Source organism: Marmota monax, unplaced genomic scaffold (genome assembly GCF_021218885.2).
Source record: "Marmota monax isolate L192 unplaced genomic scaffold, Marmota_monax_Labrador192_F-V1.1 WCK01_AAM20220418_F8-fsc00139, whole genome shotgun sequence".
NCBI lineage: Eukaryota > Metazoa > Chordata > Mammalia > Rodentia > Sciuridae > Marmota > Marmota monax.
In genome coordinates this window covers 394734-413589 of record NW_026695226.1, presented here as the reverse complement: position 1 = coordinate 413589, position 18856 = coordinate 394734, and the positions used below count along the sequence as shown (strand labels likewise).

Sequence of the window (18856 nt, the reverse complement as noted above, 5' to 3'; positions counted from 1 at the left end):
CTCTCTCTCTCTCTCTCTCTCTCTCTCTCTCCCCCTCTCCCTCTCCCTCTCCCTCTCCCTCTCCTTCTCCTTCTCCTTCTCCTTCTACCTCTCCCCCTCCCTCTACCTCTCCCCCTCCCTCTACCTCTCCCCCTCCCTCTCCCTCTCCCTCTCCCTCTTTTTTTTTTTACTTTTTCTAAAAGACCTGATGACTTTATTTTCACATTTCACAATACAAATGAAAACTGTACCTTTTGTTTCCAACTTCTCCCCACTGAAACTATTCTCTTTGATTGAAATGGTGAGCAGCAAGTCTTTGTCATACTGTCAACACATGATCTCCTGGTGAAGTAGAACAAGTAATATGAAACTGAAAGAAAGTGGCTCCCCTCTATCCTTATCTGTCTTGTCATGTCATTCCTGGCCCAGTGGGTACCATCATGGGATGAGCAAGAGGTCTCATCATTGGAGTCCCAAGCATCATTGGCATTTTTGGCCTCCTATGGGTGGCCTCATTCTGGGAGCAGATTTCACTAGCATCATCCCAGAAGGAGAGCCTCCAATATGGAGTGCTGGCATCATATCAAGGCAAGGAAGACCTGGTAAGCTAGGGGGATGTAGGATCATAATACCTGCTGGAGGAGGTACAGAGAATGGACTAGGAGGTATCTTTCCTTGTTGAAATATAGCCGTTGGTCTGTCAATCAGTCTCCAAGCCTGCTTTTCCATTCATTTCTGATAGCAGTCTTTCCCATTTTTTGTGTTTCCAATGAGTCTTTCTCACAGATGGAGAGTCCTGTAGTAATCACAATAAAACTTTGACATGTTGCTCTACAAGCCATTGACTACTTGGCTCTTCATTTCTCTTTATATAATTTAGATGTCTAAGTAAAAGGCCATGAAGACAAAATTCACACACCAACAACACCCACCACTACCAGCACATAATCACAAATTCTTCTGAGGTTCCTACTTTCTGGACATGAAATCTTATGAGTTAGACACTAAAAGGACATCTAATTTTGAAAAGTCTTGTAAAATCAATAAATTGCCCAAAGAAGACAAGAATTCCTCTTGAATCTTCATTAAATAGCTCACAATATTAAGAAAAATTAAGACAAAATTGATGTTTACTAAAAACAAAATTCTATACTTCAGGACTATTTAATCATGCCTTAATTTTGGAATTTCAATAATGTTAACTAAGCTATACAATTTACTTAGCACAAGCCCATGAGGTTTGTAGGATTTTTTTTTTCTGAAACACAACAGAAATGCATTCATTCTTTTTTTCTAAGTGAGAAGGTCAGCTTAGTTCTCTATTTTATATATTCCTGAAAACCTTAAATAACCCTAGGTATAAAATGCTGAGTCCAGACCCTGGAATTCATTACTCAAGAAGACATTTACCAAAGATCTTTTGATCTAATATTCTCAGTTTCATATATTTTCAGGACAGATGAAATATCTGAAATCTGTTGAAGAAAATGCTCAAAAATACTCAGTCACCATTCATCATCCTGTTGGATAATTTCATCCTGACTCTCATTCCTCTCAGAGGTTATTTGTTTTGGATGCAAGTTCTTTGCTAAAGGAATGTCTTGGTATCACTTGAGCTAGAGATACATAAGAAAAATGATAAGAGGCTTTGTAATGCCTTGGTAATATAGACAACCTTTAAAAATTATACAAAATACATTTACTTAATTGCATGGTTTTTAATTGCTAAGACAGTCAATGATAATGATGGTTTCTTTAAGAAATTGAAAAAATAAACTCACTAGTGCATTCAATGAATACATTTTCCAGGTGTTCTTTGGAATATTTTCAAAGGGAAGAACCAGAAAAATATAACTATTAATGTGTCCATCTATGTGCTGGCTGTATGATGGGAAATGACCATGACAGTGCCTGGCATTTATCTGTTTCTAGTATGTCACAAGAATGTAGATGGTTAGCTACATATCTTCAAGGGCAATTGGATAATGTTAGAACTGGAGAAATCATTAGCAATCTTGGAACTTTAATATATTTGCTTGATTGTGAATTTGATTGGACTATTTGAGCAGTTTGTAGGTGATTTGCTTGTATGTGGGAGATGGAGAACTTCTCGGACTACCTGCTTTAGTATAAAATGTTTTTTCAAGCAATCCTCTCCTCTATACTGATTGTTTGCTTGCTAAGCCACTTTATTAATTTGGCAATATAAAATTATCAAGAATGCATAAGTAATTTTGTATTCCACATATCTTCGTATTGAGAATGATATGCTCTAAAAGTAGGGATTAGCAAATGATGACCTGAGACAAATCTAACTAATCGCCTATTTTTTTTGTATGATCCATGAGCTGAGATGGTTTTTGCATGTTTGAATAATTAATAATGATAATATTTTGTGACTTATAAAAGTTATGTGCGATTCAAATTTTACTAGCACATGAAGTCTTACGGGAATGCAGCCATGCCATTCACAGATAGGCTGTCTTTGCTGCTTTCATACAATGATGTATTCATACATTGATATATTGGAATAGTTGTAGGAGAGCTCATATAATCTCTACAGGATTTGCTATTTAGTCCTTTACTAATTATTGGCTGATTTTGGTCTACATTATAGAAGTGCTTATTTTCTTCTCTTGAAATAGGACTAAAATTAATATTACATCTTCAAAGGCAAAATGGCTAGAGCAACAAGTAGGGATTATAAATGGATGTAGACGAAATCAAGTGGCAATATCTTTATTGTTCTGAGATTATTTTTATTTTCATGGTGATATTATTTAATTAAACACTACCCTTGAAAGCTATTGGATTATCTGAAAAAGTTACAACTCTGAAAATCTTGAAATTTATGATTATTACTTTAATAATATAATAAGTTTCTTTAAAATAGTAAAAATATACCAAACATTTTTCTCCCATATTTTTATTGGTATGTTAAGTTGTACATAGTGGCTGAATTTGTTGTTACATATCTGTATATGTATACTATATAACAATATATAATTTGACTAATATCATTGCTCTCTATCCTACCCTGCCCAATCTCCTGATTTCTTTCCTCCATTTTACTGCTTGCTTTGATTCAAAACTTCTCTCTAGACTTCACATTTAAAAAATTTATATCTGGTAAATACAAAGAGAGCTGTCAACTGCCTCTAGTCTCTCATTATACCCAGTGAGGAATAAACAGCCAGGGAAAAAGGCCATCAGGTGTGTCACTCTGAGAAAAACAAAACAAAACAAACATCAGAAAACTTAAAGTAGGCAGCTGCAGGTCAAGTTCAATCCTCAGACATATTTTTTCTTTATTAGACACTGTGTTTTCTTTGGCAATTATTTCAAATTTTTCAATCTATAAAAATTGAGAGACTTCAAAGTTTGGGCTATTTTTTTTTTTTCAAAAGATCTGAGAGTGATGAACACACATTCTCATGTGGAATCCTGGGCTGTAGATGAGTAGTAGGGCACCCTTTACATAGGAGGCGTGGTTTCTCCAGTACAATGTAATCTCCAGCTCCATAGCTTTGCTCATTTTCCTTGCCTGCCTGGCCCAGGAACCCAGGAGCCTTGTATTAGGTCCCTCCAAGCAACTGGTGAATGAGGCAAAGCGGAATGAAGGCTTGTGTAGGAACTGAAGAGAGCATGTGTGTTCCAGAGCATGTGTCTGCACATCTGCCTGAATGAGCAGTGCATGACAATGACATTGTCCTGCATTTAAATGAAAACAGTGCAAAAGACAGAAGATAGTATCTTCTTCATAGAATGAGAATTCGCATATTGACATTATCAAGTGCAGATAAACATTTTTAAAAAGATGAAACCCAAGCCAAGATTTCAGAATATATAGAAATTAATAAAAATGAAAGCACTATGAATTAGAAAGTATGCGATATAGTTATAGTTGTGCACAAAGGATTTTTTTTGTGTGTGTGTGTGTGTGCTATGGATTGAACTCGGGGGTGCTTTACCACCAAACTACTGAATAACATTCCCAGTTCTTTTGAGACAGGGTATCACTAAATTGCTGAGCCTTGCTTCAAACTTGTGATCCTCCTGCCTTAGGCTCCTCAGACCCTGGGATTACAGATATGCCTCCAGCACCAAAAGACAATATGTTGCCTTAAAAATCTAACAGACAAAAAAAAAGTGAAAATCTATGGGTTACACATTAAATAAACTGATAAAGAACCACAATATAAATTTAAGCCAAGATTAAAATAGAAATTAGAATTCAATAGAGCAGATATTAATGATTAAGAGGATAAATGGTAAAACTTAAAATATTTGGTGATTAGAATAAAATAAATCTCATGTATTATTAAATCTATAGTACCTTATGGTTTATACTGTATACATTCAAAATTAAGTGTTGGTATTAGATTTCAATCTTTTGTACGGTGGGAGGGATGACATAGATCAACTAAATTTCTAGCTGAGTCACAAATATTTTTTACCATCACAGAATTTCTATATAGTATATCATTATTTAGAACTTTGATTTTTAAATTATTTGCATTTACTTACTTATTTTGAAATTTATACTTTAGAAATCAAATATTTTATTTATTTTTTAAATAATTTTTTAGTTGTAGATGGACACAATATCTTTATTAATTTATTTATGTGGTGCTGAGGATCAAACCCAGTGCCTCACATGGGTTAGGCAAGCGCTCTAAAAATGGGCCATAACTCCAGCCCCAAGTATTTTATTTTTTTAACCTGGTAGACATACATAGACTGTTAGCAGAAAGTCGCACTTCTCCCTATGGTTAGAAGGTAGAAACCAAAATCCAATTTTTTGTTCAAAGTCATTTATGAAATAAAGAAGGATGTGTGCCCAAAGATGCTTTTGCATGCAATCAACTATACCCTTTCATACCCCAGAGTTTTACTTTTGAGTCATTAGAATGTCATTCATTCATAATCCTTGTCTTTGACCTATATTTCTGTAAGTAGACCATGTATAAATATACTATAGAAAAACCTCTAAATGCACTGATTCTAAATTTCTCAAAGAAAATAATTTCATTGCAAAAAATTATGGGATATTTATCAAAATATGATTTTATTTGTGATAACTTTTATTCAGACTTTTAAATTTTATTTATCTTATAATCATTGCCAAGATTTTTTAAATGTTTGTTCTGTTTTATCTATAATAGGCACAGAAGGAGTGCTTCAGTGCTTACTATGTATGTACCAAGCACTGTGCCAAGTTATTTATATTGAATACAGTATTTAGTCTTCAGAACAGCTCCTAAATTCCCATTTTATAGATGCATAGACTTAGATGCAGTGGTTAAGCTTTTTGCTCATTATGAATCATCTGGGTAGCAGCACCTGGATTCCAAGCTGGGCTCTGATCTAATTATTATTCTTAACCACTCTTCTTTACTCCCTCTAAGTAGAGCCTCTCTGAAACACTCTGAGGGGGTATTTCTCCAAACTTTACGTTATCCTTAAAAAAACAATTTAAGCCTTTCTCTTGTATCTGTCATTCTTCAAAGGCATACATACTATCATTTGTATCATTATCACTGGGGTGCCTTTCAGTGTTGACTCTCTCTTATATCCAAATAGAAAGATTGTTTGTTTGACCCTTGGATAATTCTGGAACATCCTTTGTCCTGTGTTGTGTTACTACACACATACACACACACACACACACACACACACACACACAAAGCCACTTGACGGTATCCACCACCCCCTAGCTATTCATGACTTGGCAGCAGGCATTAATAAAGGGCAAAAGCCCTTTTTTAAGAAGTACCAGTGGCTATAATTAGACTTCTCTTTATTCCCTGGAGTAGTTTCCTTTTACAACCCTGATTTTTATCTGGAGAAATTTTTTACTATTCATAATTTTAGTGCATACTTTCACATAAGTCTATTTTAAGAAAAATTTAGTTTGGTCTACTTAAGTCTTCTTTTAGTCTTTTTTTTTTCAGACAGTAGTTTATTACTATTTTCTTTGATTTTAGCTTTATTTTCAAATTGTTAAAATTGTAAACTGTATTTAAAATTTACTCTTACTTGAAACACTAGTATACATTTATGGGGTATAAAATGATCATTTGATATGGTCATTGTGTAATGACCAAATCAGGGTAAATAGCATTTTTGTTTCCTTAAACACTTATAATTTCTTAGTATTGGCACCTACAAAGTCTTCTAGTTCTTTATATAAATTTGTGATACATTTTGTAAAAAACTGTCATCCTCCTATGCTCTGGAACACTGGAACTTATTTTTTTCTGTCTAACTGTATTTTAGTGTCCTGTGTTCAACCTCCTTTTTCGCCCCTTCTCACTTCAGCTTCTAAGTCTCTAGTCATCACTATTCAATTTCTTCTATAAGATAAACTTTTTAATCATCTCCATATGAGTAAAAGTATGTGGTTCAAATTGCTAAAATTTTCATCTGTTTTGTTCAGAATGTCTCATTCCTTCTTTATTTTCATGCTACTTTCTTATTTACCTTAGCTCTCTACTAAGGTTCTAAGATATCCCCCGTTCCTTTTTTGGTGTGGGGGGCATACTGGGGATTGAATTCAGGGGCACTGAACCACTGAGCCACATTACCAGCCCCATTTTGTATTTTATTGAGAGACAAGGTCTTGCTAAATTGCTAAAGGCCTCATTAAATTGCTGAGGCTGGCTTTGGACTTGCCATCCTCCTGCCTCAGCTTCCTGAGCTGCTGGGATTACAGGTATGCACCACCATGCCAACTCCTTTGTTTCCATTGTTGATTAGTTTTAGATCTCTTCTAAATGTCTAGCTTCCCATTTTCCTCTCTATCCACTTTCTCATTTTAAAATTTTCACTTTTGCATGTTTTTTGGCTTCATCTTTGTTCTGCATGTTATGCCTCCTCATTCAGCATTTTTCTCCTTATTACTTAGCAGGCATCATACATTCCTTTGCATGAGTCATGAAAAATAAGGGAAAGAAATGTTATTAAAAAAAGCTTTGTGTTAACAACCCTGTTTTTCTTTGCTCTTCTTATTTCTGTTTTTAGTGATTGTGTCTAATTATTTTGATAATAAACAGATTTAAACTGATACTCAAACATATGGCAATAAATTACCTAGTAAATTTAATCAAGAACACATCTGTGTGCCTCAGAAAGAAAAAACAAGAAATTACAAATATACTCCATATGAAATCTCTTTTTCTTATGAGGATACTATGATAACACATTCTTTATTTTTATATGATATTCTTTATTCTTTGCATTCTTCATTGTCTAAGATTGTTCCTAATGATCACAATACATTCTAAGGAAGTTCTTAGATGTTGTAGATCGAATTCGGTTACAGCAAAATCCACTGGTATTTTGGTGGGGTTTTTTCCCAGAATTATTCAAACATAATTAGCTGTAATTTGAAAATGGGGTACATTTGAGTATTGGTACTTTTAACCTAAAAATGTGTGGAGGAGGATCGGGGCTCCTTCACCAATCTGATGCTCTCATGCTAGTTCAACTCCTGTGAAGGAATGAGGCAGAGATTCTAATTTCTTGTTGCTGTCAGCAGTCTTCGCTGCCTAGACCCCAAATACCAGATTAGTACTTACGCCCCAAGATTCCTGTATGTTCCCTCTACACTTACCACATATGCTAGAAATGGATTTGTTGCTGACACTTATAAGTGTATAAATCTCAGAGTGGAAGCATCATCCTTTTTGGAAGAATGGTAGGAATGGATGGAGTGGAATGTACTGTGCTTATATCCTTGAGAGGTGGATGAATAATACTCATGATGAATATATCTATTGAATGCATTGAATGCCTACTTGGATTGAAAGGTAATATTAATCATAAAGTGATAAACACTAACCTGCACTTAATATCTTCTATTAATTAGGCTTTGTGTTAAGTTTGCATTGTACATATTTTCTTAATGTTTATAAAAATCCTATGGAATTTTTATAAGAAATATCAGCCACACCTAAGAAACTTGCCTGAGGCTAAAGAGCAGGTAAGTATTTAAGACAAATTTTATATCCATGTCTGCCTGACTCCAGAGACTAAATTTTCTCAGTCCTTAGTATTTGCAGAGTACATGCTATTGAACACTGTATGCCAAGTATTACAAGAGATATTATTCCCTTTCTAAAACTGGGATTCTGGAAATCCCTATTTTGTCATATATTTTAACTTCTGAATAAGACTAAGACAAAAATGTATGAATTGATCAGAAAGAAGGGATAAAATATTGCAAGTCACGAACAAATTGTCCAAATTCCTTCTCAGTGGGTTCCCTCCAAAACCTTCTGCAAAACACATGTACACAAATCAAATAAAAGAACTCACTTCTCTTATTTATTTGAAATTTAATATATGACTCTTTCATTATATTAAAAAGTCTGTGTTCTGGGAGTTTAAATGCTATCAATTCTATTATTTGATTACATTTTAAGTCATCATCATTTTTGTCATTGAAGAAAGTAATTGCTGTTTCTATTGCTATTGGGAAATAACAAGTTAAAGAATTATATAGAAGCTATGTAATGACCCCATAGAGCATGGAGAAAACAAACAAATCAGGAAAGGATAATCAATTTTTCTGTACCATGAGGGCAAATGTTGTTCTAATAAATAAGAATTCCTTTCTATTACTTTGCATGCTGCTAGTGCTATGACTCACTGGTAAGATTTTGTTGTTCAATTTAAAGTGTTTTTGTCATTAGAACTTGTATAAAGTAATAATAGTTTTAGGTTCATTTTCATAAATGTAATTAAACTTTATCACTTCTTGTTGATGCAGCACGCCAAGCAATAAATGGACAGAAAAGGCCACAAACACGAACTTTGGATTCAATATAATATAAAATTAGCATCTTCTATAGAATAGAATATACTGATAAAATGCATGGAATTAATCATGTTTAAACAACAAAATAAATAAAACCTAAAGGAAAAATTTTCCATTTCTTTCTAGCTATGGAGGTACAGAATACTTAATAAAGTCACAGTTATGCTATGGTTATACTTTAGTCAGATAACCAAAAACATGAGAAAGATGAACTATTTAAATACTTGGATCCATAACAATTCACATACCTTGAAGAAAAGATAGTTCATAAACCCATAATTGTGTGTTAGTCCAAAAAGCAACATATAGAGAAAGAGGATGCATTTTTTTATGTTGAAATATGCATTAAACCTGAAAATCACTCAGCTTGAGGGGCTATGTTTTTTGGATAGATGAAGTGAAGAAATAGTTGGATAGTTGATTTCTCATAATGTGAATAACTTGTTTCTAAGTGATACTACTGTTGTTGTCAATTAAAGTTTATGTTCCAATGGTTTTATAGCATAAGCTCTACTGTAGGGACAAGTGTCAGTGCCTGTGGTTTGTTACTGATAAGCCTTCATTTTAGATTTGTAAATTCCTGATTGAAACTCAACATGGAGGGAATGAGTCAATTCATGCAAGCTTCAAACACATAAGGAGGAAATATATGAGGTACCTACACGTTAATTCATTTTCAAAGTTACCTTCCAATCTAGACTTTTCAAAATAGGCAGAAATTATTAGAAGTTCTTGTGTGATAGCACCTATATCACAATGCACAAACTTAACTTTTAAAAATCATTGCACAGTACCTAACAGTTATTTGAAACTACTTTTATTTCAAAACCTAATATACAGTTGAGTGAATGAAAAGGAAAGATATAAAAGGCACATGGTAGTATACTCTACATATAAACATTTCATTCATATTCCATCAATTGGTAGGTATAGTGATAATAAAGTAAAGCTTTTCAAATATGTGAATGATTACTTGAAATACATCTTTCTTAACTATGAGATTTATGATCTGCTTAAAGACAATATTCTTCAAAGGAGCTAGCATTGCATAAGTGTGTTTAAATTATTTAACTGTAGCCATTTTCTCTATAAAGAGCTTACAAAAGGCTTAAATAGAACATCTCAAAACTCCTTAACTGTTACTTCTGAAGAGAAAAATCTGCAGAAATAAACATTTATCTAACTTCAGAAAAATAATATAATGTCTTTCTTATAAAAATGTAGAATTCATTTTCTAGACCAATATTAAGGTCACAGTGAAATTGAGTGGAAGGTATAGAGACGGCCCACATTCTTCCTGTTTTGGACCCACATGGCCTCTTCCATTATCAACATCCCTCATAGGAGTGGAGTATTGGTTACAACTGATGAAACTGCACTGACCCATAGTTATTTCCCAGAGCCCATAGTTTACCTGTGGTTTCACTGTGGTATTGTACATGCTCTGGATATGAATAAAGGTGCATGTCCACCATTATTGTATCATACAAAGTAGTTCTACTGCTATAAAACTGCTCTAGGCTCTGTTCGTGATTCTCTCTCCTCCTGACAACCACTGATCTTTTTAAGTCTCCACAGTTGGTCCTTTTTAAAAATGTTATATAGTTAAAATCATACAGTATTTAGCCTTTTCAGATTGGCTTCTTTCACCTTGTAATATGTGTTTAAGTTACCTGCATGTATTTTCAAGCCTTTATAGCTTATTTCCTTCTAGTGCTCAAGAATAACCCATTATCTAGATGTGCCAACAGTTATACATTCACTTACCATTGGATGTTTTTGTTGTTTCCATGTTTAGGTAACTACAGATAAACATGCTATAAGCATCTATACAAAGGTTTTTGTGTAGACATAGGTTTCTAACTGCATTGAGTAAACACCAAGAAGAGCAGTTGCTAGATAAGATGGTAAGAGTACGCTTAGTTTTGTATGAAACCACCAAACTGCCTTAAAAGTTCCTGTATCATTTTCACTAGCAGCAAAGAATGAGAGTGTCTCTTGTTCCACGTTCTTGCCAGCATTTGGTATTGTCAGTGTCTCACCACTCTAATTGATGTATAGTGACAATTCATTTTTTATTTAATACAGATTTCTCTGTGACATACAATGTGGAGCATCTCTTCACATGCTTATTTGTCATGTATATATCTTCTGCAATGGGGTATCAGTAAATGTCTGAACTGTTTGTAAATTGGATTGATTGTTTCCTTATCATTTAGTTTCAAGGGTTCTTTGTATACTTTGAAGAACAATGCTTTTTCTCTCAGTCCGTGGCTTGACTTTTCATTTTCTTGATAGTATTTTGCATAGAGCAGAAACTGAATATTCTGCTTTTAAAACCCAAAATGGCATTGCTTCTCAAATGTTTTCTTGGCTACAGATTTACTTTTAATTTCTTTTCACTGGCTCAGATATTTTTTGGAAAAAAGTAGTGCTCTGTTTTAATTTTTTGGCGTGTAGAATGGAAGAGAGTGGGAGGAAGTGAGGGAGAGAGAGGGAAAGAGAAATAGGAAAAAAATTATGAACAAAGATTTGAAGAAAACACCTCAAAATATTCATTGTATTTCTGAGTCCATCTAAGGGTGATTTCATTTTTTTTTGATTCTTTATATTTTTGTAAATTTCTTGAAATAAACGATTTTTCCAGAGAAAAATTACTAAAATGCAAGTATTAATAGAAATCCTAGAGATAACTTAAAGCATCTTTTATCTGAAGATTAAAGGAATTAACTTATTATAGATCAATGCTATCTAAAAAAATAAGTGAACCTCATTTGTAATCTAAAACTTCCTAGGCACCACATGAAAACAGTAACAAGAAACAAGTTAAATGAATTTTTTTTTTCTTTTGTGTGTGTGTGTGTGTGTGCCAGGGATTGAATCCAGGGGTGCTTAACCACTGAGCCACATCCCTAGTCCCTTTTATTTTTTACTCAGAATCAGGGTCTCGCTAAGTTACTGAGGCTGGCTTGGAATTTGTGACACTCTGGCCTCAGCCTTCTGAGCCATAAGGATTACAAGTGAGCACCTGTAATCCTTATGGATTACATCAATTTTTAAGAACATAGTTTATTGTGATTCTATCCCTCTTGCCTATTTTTGCTTTGTTGTCACTGTTTTTAGTGTCATATTAAAAAAAGATATCATTGCCTAGACCAACATCAGTTTTCTTCCACTCATTTTATAGTTTCAGGTCTTTTAAGTCTTTAACCCACTTTGAATTGAGTACCAGATGAGAGTCCAATTTCATAGTTTGCAAGAAAACAAGAATTGCATTCTTCAGTTCTCCCAGCATTTATCAAAGAGACTATGCTTTCCCCATTATGTGTCCTTGGCATGTTAAAGATGAGCTGATTTGTTTCTGGACTGTCTTTTCTATCAAATTCATCTGTGTGTCTATTTTTATGCAATACCATGCTATTTTGATTACTGTAATTTTGTAATATATTTTACAACCAGAAAGTGTGATAAATAACTCCAGGTTTATTTTTTCATGCTCAAGACTCTTTTGGCTATTCACAGTATTTTGTGATTCCACATCAAATTTAGGATGGTTTTCCTGTTTTTGTAAAGAAATCCCTTGAGATTTTGACAGGGATTGCACTGAATCTGTAGATCACTTTAAATTCTCTGCAGCAAAAATTTTTGAAAAATAATAAAGTGAAGTGATAACCTGCAGAATAGGAGAAATTATTTGCATATATTTTCAGATATTTGAAAATAGATGTGACAAAGTTTTGGTATGAGAAATACATAAGGAAATCAATATCAAAAAGACAAATAACTACACAAGAAGAACTAAGAAACTAGAGTGTCTTTTTATCTCAAAAGAAGACATAAAATAGATAATAATCCTATGAAAATGTCATTAATTATGAAGGAAATGCAAATCAGAACCCATGAGATATTATCTCACACCTGTTAAAATGGCTGTGACCAAAAAAGCAGAAGATAACAAGTGCTAGAAAGAATGAAGAGAAAGAACCTTTGCACACTTGTGGTAGAAATGTAAACTAGTACAACCATATGGAAAATAGTATGACAGTGACTCAAAAAATAATGACAAACAGAATTATCCTCTAACCCAGCATCCCCACTCCTGGTTTTATATGGAAAGGAGGTGAAATCAGTATCTCAAAAGGATATCTGTGTTTCATGTTCCTTGCAGCATTATTCATAATAGCAAAGGTATGGAAATGAAGTATCTGTTGATAAGTTGAATTGATACAAAAAATAGATTTTATTCAGCATCAGAAAAGGAAATTGTGTCAATGTAGAGGACATTATACTAAGTGTACTAAGATAAATACTGCATGATATCACATGTGAAATGTAAAATAGTCAAATTCATAAAAGCAGCTAGGTGTGGTGGTACATGCTTGTAATCCCAGCGACTCAAGAGACTGAGTCAAGAGGAATGCAAATTCAAAGCCAGCCTCAGGAACATAGTAAGTAAGGCCCTACACAACTTAGCGAGACCCTATCCCAAAATTTAAAAAAAAGTAAGAAAGGAGATGTGACTCAGAGGTTAGGCATCCCTGGGTTTAATTCCCGATACCAAAAATAAGAAAAATAAAGTTTATAAAAGCAGCAATTAGAATGGTGGTTTTTACAGGACACAATATGGAGGAAATTGGGAGATGTTGGTTAAAGAGGATAAATGTTTAGTTACATGGGATGAGTAAGTTCTGCGTTCCAATGTACAACCTGGTGATAAGACAGTATTAGATACTTGGAATTTACTAAGATAATTGATCTTCAGTGTTCTTACCACAGGTACACACAAAATAAGCAGAAACTAAAAGAATTTATAAACAACAAGCCAGCACTACAAAACATATTTAATGTAATACTTTACAGAGAAGAAATGAAAAATAAATATCAAAGCCAGTAAATGAATGGATCTCAGTAGAATGGTCAATTAAAGGAGAATCAAATCTGACTTAAACATAAAAAATAAGTCATTTGTTTTTTTTTTTTTTTTAATTTATGAAGAACAACACATCACTATCGAAAGCACATATTTTTAAATTAAAAACAGTCACTGACTTGTGTCAGCTCTCATCATCTGTTAGTAACTTCAAAGATTACTGCCTAAGTTAAAAAGAAACTCCTTCAATGTCAACAAAACATTCTTCAAGTTTTTCTTACAATTTTGGCAGTCAGTTTACATAGTCCTGATAATTACAATGAAATTTTCTCCATATTGCTTTATATTTCAAAAATGTATTAAAGCATTGTTATATGAGAAGAAATTTTAATTTCAACATAACTTCTTCTAGGTCATAAACCACCTTTTCCTTTTTCAGAAACTCAGATTTAATTGAATTGGTAATGTGATATGATGAGGAAATTAAATTGTACTGCCATTTTTTTTATCTTCCAATATTGACTATCTCGTGAACACTATCTCTGGATAAAACAGAACAGTAAATCTTTGTAATTCAGATCTCAACCAATGAACATTGGCAAAGTAAATAAGATCATTAAGTTTATTATATACCTTTTTATTATTTTTTTACCCTGCAGTGATTTATATCATTTATATGTACATCTGCATGTGTAGCTAGATCACTTTTATAGGATCTACTTTAGAAAATTGAGCACAAATATCTTCAATATTTATACACGGTGAATTTTTATATAATGGAATAAAGCAAGGAACATTAGTTTGTTTTAAACTTCTAATAAATCCAGGTATTGATCCAATATAGCTAAAACACCATCAAAAACAAACTTCTTTAAGATTTTGCTATTATTCATCGTTAGCAGTTATAAATGATTCAAAATTGTCTTTGCCAAGGCTTAAAACTTTTAGGCTATGAATTGGCAATCATACTTTTTTGGTAAATTATACAACCTGTGACAGAATACCATCATAAATATTAATCAACTCATGTATCTTGTATGATTCACACAAAGCTAAAGAAAACTATTTGGAAAGGAAGATGGCGGTGAGGGGAGTGCATTACCCCTGTGTGCTGCTTCACTGTGTGGGAGTATGACAAGTCAGGACGGCTAAAGGATATCTTGTTAGGAATTTCCAGCAATAGTGGGGTGCGCCGGAACCTGGAGGAAGGATTTCCATCGCACGAGGATCGGCTACGGGGACTCAAACGCGAGAGGTTTGTCGCACGGAGGGTAAAACTGCTTATTCAGCAAATCGCCCCGCGGCTAGAGTCTGCAACGCGCGATGGGATAGAGACGCAGGGTTACAGTGCTGCAGTTTCTGCCAGCCGCGCAAGCACCGCACTCAGGGCTGAATTCTGGGTTCGAGACGGGGGAAGGAAGCGGTCCATCTCGGTTCTCCACACCGGTCAGACCACAGAGGAGGCCAGCAGCCACCGTGTTGGTAAACTGACGTCATCATACCTGTTTTCGACTGACCGCAGCTCATTCAACCATAGAACAGGTAATTTCAGGCTGCAATTCGCCTGCGGCTTGCAGACAGATTGCTAGGGTTCAGCGCCTGGGTGCTTCTTAGAATCTGATCTTATCGGAGTGAACACCGAGCGCGGGGCGGCCGAGTTCCGGCTCCCGGAACCGTCCCGGAACCGCCCTGGCTCAGGGCTGCGGAGCCTGCGGAGGCTGCTTCTTGGACCCTGCTACTATCAGAGCATACACCAAGCACTAAGCAGCCGAATTCCGGCTCCCGGAACTGAGCCCGCGGGGGCTGCTTCTTGGAGCTTACACTTATAGGAGCTTACACCGAGCACGGAGCGGCCGAGTTCCGGCTCCCGGAACTTCCCTGGACTGGGGCTAGGAGCCCACGGAAACTGCGTCTCGGTCCGGGTCCTGCTGAGGGCCGGTCAGGACTCACCCGTTGCTTGGGTTACCCGGCAAGGGGAACGAAATGCTGCCATTCGCATAGGATACCAACATGGCAGAGATCTGATGTCATCAGAAAGCGGTGGAGGAGAGATCTTCATCAATACCAGCGGTGACATAAGCAGTTGGTCTCCTGGTAAGGGGGGTGAGGCTCAGTCACCCGAGTCTCCTCAATTTGTCCTCGAGCCAGAGGGAAGGAGCCTGGCCGCCGCCAGCCCCCGGAGCAGGCCCAGCGGCTCGCCAGCGTGGTGACTGCGTGACCCCAATTGGAGAGGGGGCGGAGCGGAGCCGCCACCCACACCCGCCAGGTGGGCAGACCCACGACCCAGTAGTACATGGGCGTGGTAGGAGGGGCAGGGCAGAGCCGCCCTTCGCGCTTGCAAGGTAAACAGACCTGTGACAGCCTGGCGGGTCAGGCCCAGTGGCCTGCCAGTGTAGTACACACGTCACCCAACTCGAGTAGGGGCAGAGCAGATCCTTCTCCCACGCCCGGATCAGGCCCTGCCGGTGTGGTGGTCACGTGACCCCAATTGGAGTGGGGGCGGAGCGGAACCGCCACCCGTGCCCGCAGGGTGAGCAGACCAGTGATCAACCTGCAGATCAGGCCCAGGGGTCCGCAGGCGTGGTAGGAGGGGCAGGGCAGATCCGCCGCCCGTGCCTTCAAGGTAGGCAGACCTACAACAGACCGGCGGATCAGGCCCAGGAGCCTGCCGGCGGGGTACAAACACCACCCTAATTGGAGTAGTGACAGAGCAGAGTCGCCTCCCTTGCCAGGAACAGGCCCAGCGTCCTGCAGGCGGGGTAGTCACGACACCCCAATTGGAGTAGGGGCAGAGCAGAGCCTCCACCCGTGCCCAAAAGGTGGGCAGATCTGCGACCGACCAGCGGGACAGGCCCAGTGGCCTGCTGGTATGACAGACACGTCACCCCATTTGGAGTACGGGCAGAGTAGAGCTGCCGCCCGCGCCTGCAGGGTAGGCAAACCTGCAACCGACTGGCGGATCAGGCCCGGTGGCCTGCCGGCGTGGTACACTCGTCACCCCAATTGGAGTAGGGGCAGAACAGAGCCTCCGCCAGCTCCCAGAACAGGCCCAGTGACCTGCTGGCGTGGTAGCCACGACACCCCAATTGGAATAAGGAGAGAGCAGAGCCGCCGCCCGCACCTGCAGGAAAGATACGCAAGCAGTATGAAAAGACAAGGAAAGAAAGGACCACAAGCAATGCAGGTCAACGCAACTTTAGAAGAGGTAACAGCTGCAGCAGATGGAATGTCAGATAAAGAATTCAGGATATACATGCTTCAGATGATCTGGAGTATCAAGGAAGACATTAAACAGCAAAATCAGACAATGAAAGATCACTTCGACAACGAATTACGCAAACAAATCCAGGAAGCAAAGGATCAACTATACAGGGAGATAGAGGTTATAAAAAACAAGCAATCAGAAATCCTAGAAATGCAGGAAGCAATAAACCAACTTAAAAACTCAATGGAGAATACTACCAACAGAGTAGAACACTTAGAAGATAGAACATCAGACAATGAAGACAAAGTATTTCAACTGGAAAAGAACATAGACAGCTCAGCAAGACTGTTAAGAAACCATGAGCAGAACATCCAAGAAATATGGGATAACATTAAGAGACCAAACTTAAGAGTCATTGGGATACAGGAAGGTACCGAGCTCCAAACCAAAGGAATGAGCAGTCTATTCAATGAAATAATACAAGAAAACTTCCCAGACTTGAAGAATGAGACAGAATCCCAAATCCTAGAAGCCTACAGGACGCCGAATGTGCAAAATCATAAGAGATCCACACCTAGACACATTATAATGAAGATGCCCAACATACAGAATAAGGAGAGAATTTTAAAAGCTACAAGAGAAAGGAAGCAGATTACATTTAGGGGTAAGCCAATCAGGATAACAGCTGATCTTTCAACACAGACTCTGAAAGCTAGACGATCCTGGAATAACATATTTCAAACACTGAAAGAAAATGGGTTCCAACCAAGAATTTTGTATCCAGCGAAATTAAGCTTCAGGATGGAGGATGAAATTAAAACCTTCCACGATAAACAAAAGTTTAAAGAATTCACAGCTAGAAAACCATCTCTCCAAAACATCCTCGCCAAAGCATTACAGGAAGAGGAAATGGAAAATAACAATGAAAACCAACAGTGGGAGGTAGGACAGTAAAGGGGGGGGAAATAATCACAGAGGAAAACAAACAATGTTTAGTAACAGAAATAAACAAATATGGCTGGAAGAACAACCCATATCTCAATAATAACCCTAAATGTTAATGGCTTAAACTCACCAATTAAGAGACACAGGCTAGTAGAATGGATCACAAAACAAGACCCAACAATATGCTGCCTACAGGAGACGCATTTGATAGGAAAAGACATACATAGGCTGAAGGTGAAAGGTTGGGAAAAATCATATCACTCATATGGACTTCGGAAACAAGCAGGCGTGTCCATACTCATATCAAATAAAATAGATTTCAAACCAAAGTTAATCAAAAGAGATAAAGAGGGACCCTACATACTGCTTAAGGGAACCATACACCAACAAGACATAACAATCATAAATATTTATGCCCCAAACAATGGTGCAGCTATGTTCGTCAAACAAACTCTTCTCAAGTTCAAGAGTCTAATAGACCACCACACCATAATCATGGGAGATTTCAACACACCTCTCTCGCCACTGGACAGATCTTCCAAACAAAAGTTGAATAAGGAAACTATAGAACTCAATAACACTATTAATAACCTAGACCTAATTGACATATATAGAGTATACCACCCAACATCAAGCAGTTACACTTTTTTTCTCAGCAGCACATGGATCCTTCTCAAAAATAGATCATATATTATGTCACAGGGCAACTCTTAGACAATATAAAGGAGTAGAGATAATACCATGCATCTTATCTGATCATAATGGAATGAAACTGAAAATCAACGATAAAAGAAGGAAGGAAAGGCTTCTTGGACCCTGCTAATATCAGAGCAAACACGAAACACCAAGAAGCCGAATTCCAGCTCCCGGAACTGAGCCCGCGGGGACTGCTTCTTGGAGCTTACACTTATAGGAGCTTACACCGAGCACGGAGCGGCCGAGTTCCGGCTCCCGGAACCGTCCCGGAACCGCCCTGGCTCAGGGCTGCGGAGCCCGCGGAGGCTGCTTCTTGGACCCTGCTAGTATCAGAGCATAC

The 18856-nt window shown here is 37.1% G+C and overlaps 1 pseudogene; it reads right to left on the bottom strand.

The window, feature by feature from the left end:
• Positions 1-388: 388 nt before the first annotated feature.
• Positions 389-6667, bottom strand: LOC124086879 (U1 small nuclear ribonucleoprotein C-like; annotated as a pseudogene).
• Positions 6668-18856: the final 12189 nt, after the last annotated feature.